The following is a 3,171-nucleotide window of genomic DNA, read 5'->3' on the forward strand; positions in this document are numbered from 1 at the left end:
TCTATGAGTTACAGCCATAAGAAAATAATATAGAATGAAATTATTGCGCCGCAATTATGTTTGTTGATATTCAATATTAAAAAGTATAATTATTCAATTTTATAAAATTTAATACGCATTGAAGCATATTTTAAGTCTAGAATGGCCCACAAAACGTTTCTAAAAATACTTGTTTAATGACGTATCGCGTGTGACGTCACCGCAAGCTCCCAACTCTCTTGTTGTCATAACCGGTAGCCGATGCAACCTACGGGAGTAAGAAAGATATTTTACTGTTTAATTATTTTTTTTTTTGAGAATCACGATTCGTGTACGTTGTATTGTATTGCTCAGCCAACTCGGAGAAAATGGTGACTCGCACCGACGGCTCCAGCACTTCGACATCGACACTGTATAGTAAACTTCAATTTAAAAATTAAATCGAAAAAAATTAAATATTGGATTATTTATTTGAATGTAAATTTATCTTTCCTATAAGAATTTTAGGTGATTATTGACTTTAATCTAAAATTAAACTATTTAAATTCCAAACGTTGGTCGGGCAGAAGTCCTGTCTCCTGTTACAACCTTCCCCCGCCCCCTGGGGGTGTAGTGGGAACCAGAAGCGGGGGCCCATCGCCATGGCCGATAAGTGCCGCCAATACTAGAATTGCACCTTGCTGGCAGAGGCAGAGGTAGATCTTCGTTTCCTATACGTTCTACCCAATAGAAAGTAAGTGGCTTATTCAGAGTGTCAAGATGTCTATGGGGCGAAGCTCCGTCCTGTTGGAAAATAAAGTCTTGCGAATCTTCTATAACTTGAGGGAACGCAGCCATTGTTACAGTTCCAACATGTCCAGGTAACTGATCAAAGTCACAGTTCTTTCGGCAAAAAGAATGGTCCATAACCCCTGATTGAGATATGACACAGAACACGTTTAGGTTTGACAAGTCTTTTTCATGCTGTACTGTAACCTGTGTATTTTGTGGACCCCATATCATATGCGTACAATGTGTCTGTTGAGTTTCCCACTACGCTGTACGCGCTGTACGATACGCTGTAGAAATCCGTCATCCTCCATCATGTGTAGCATTTCATCACAAAATTCAATTCTCTTCCTTGTCATTAAGTTATTGAGCCTGTACAGTGTACAAGTTGTAATCTATAGCACTTCTACAGTAAACGTTTTCGCAGAACATTCAATACAATTGATGGGTGTAATTAAGCCAAGCTCTCTACTAGCTCTATTGGTTGATTTACGCGAATAAAACTTTCTTCATTCGTCTTACGTCATTCTCAGACACGGGCGGCGACCCTGAGCTTTTTCTTTTACGCGCACTTCCACTTTGCTCAAACTGCGTAAACCACCAGCTATTACTTATGATTGTCGGTGGTTCAGAGCCGTATTTGAGACGAAATGCCCGCTGCACTGTAACTTGCGACTCGCTTTTAGCAAACTCAACAGCGCCGAAAACCTTGCGCTCCACAGGAGCATCTCACTCACAAGTGACAGCTAGTGAGACACAGAGGCGGCTGGCCGGCGCCAGAACTCCAGCGGCCGTCCCTGCAGCTGCCGTCGCCGCCGCGGCCCAGATCCGCGTTGGCATTGATCAAAAATTTTAATGTCTCTTACCATCGATGTATAAAATATTTATTTTGAATTCATATTCAACTAAATACGGATTTATTAAATTGGGTCAATCTTATAGAATAACCCTGGTTATTGGTAAAAAAAATACATTGGAAATACATCACAATAAATACATCAATCAGTCATCACGTGTCACACTAGAACCTAGACCCGTTATGTGCCTATAAGTACGCGTAGCGGCCTACGTACTCGTATCGGCCTAATTAAGTACACGCAGCGGCCGAGGTGCTCGTAACGGCATAAGTACACGTAGCGGCCTAAATACTCGTAGCGGCCTAAGTACACGTAGCGGCCTAAATACACGTAGCGGACAAAGTGCACGTAGCGGCCTAAGTACGCGTAGCGGCCTAAGTGCTCGTAGCGGCCAAATTGTACACGACAGTGATTGACTGATAGAGTTATAGTCTCTTGCTTATTTCTGACGGGACGGCTCCTGGATGTCGCATCAAGTCTTCAAGTTATACTTGGTTAAAGAATAAGAATATTAAGGAGTAAAATAAGCTGCGGCCAGTGTCCCCATGAGCTGCATTGGAGAAACGAGCGCAAATGAATTTCACGTTCAATGAAGTTACGTGGGCGAATTTCTGTTCATAATTGTCAATGCAAAATATTATTCAAGGTACTCAGATGAATATTTACTCGCAATTGTGAATATAAAATATTATTTGGTGAACCTGTTTGTATAAAAATAGAAGATTCAAACGAGTTGCTGTTGCAATCAAGGATTGTGTGCACCAATCACACGGTGAACGCCGTTTATGTGACAAAAATAAGTACAAAAAACTGCTGAGCGCAGATTTGGTAACGAGAGCACCGAGTGAGCGAACGTCGAGCTCTGAGAACAATTGAGCGCAGTTCAGGTAACGAGAGCACCGAGTGAGCGCACGTCGAGCACTGAGCACCACTTCTTATATGGTACCTCAAAGCTCGGTTGAGCTCTAAAAGCTCTAAAAGCATTTGCTGTCTTGCCCACGGAATGTGGTATTTATGAACACGATTGACGATTTGTAGATTATGTTAATCTGTAAATTGAACTTAGCGAGTTCAATAAGGAATTTAAAGTGGTTCCTGTGAGAGTAGCACTTTTGAAATGGGTTTGATAATTTAATAAAATATTTCATGATTGACAATTTTTCCTTCGGAGCACCACTCTGGGTTTTAACATTCTTCACGAACTGTCTTCGGATGATTTTTAAAAAACTTCCACTCCTTAAATCATTTTCCAAGATTTTTGAGAACGACCTCACAGCGATCCAATACCTCCATTACTGATGATTTGGTTGTGTGATGGTTTTAACACTGGAATGAAGAATACGTTGACGACGAACTAAGTGCTACAATAAAGAATTTCATCTATAAAATGCTAAGTGCATTCGCAGTGAAACCTTGAAGATCAACCGCACTTAGTGGCACTTAGTGACCGCGATGGCCCATACGGTGGAACATGATTGCTTGTCGTGACAGAGTGAGTAGCAATCCGTAGAGTTACGGTGATTGCTCACTGACGTTGGATGATTGCCTGTCGTGACAGAGTGAGCAG

The sequence above is a fragment of the Hyalella azteca genome, unplaced genomic scaffold, assembly GCF_000764305.2.
Source record: "Hyalella azteca isolate HAZT.00-mixed unplaced genomic scaffold, Hazt_2.0.2 contig11843, whole genome shotgun sequence".
Lineage (NCBI taxonomy): Eukaryota > Metazoa > Arthropoda > Malacostraca > Amphipoda > Hyalellidae > Hyalella > Hyalella azteca.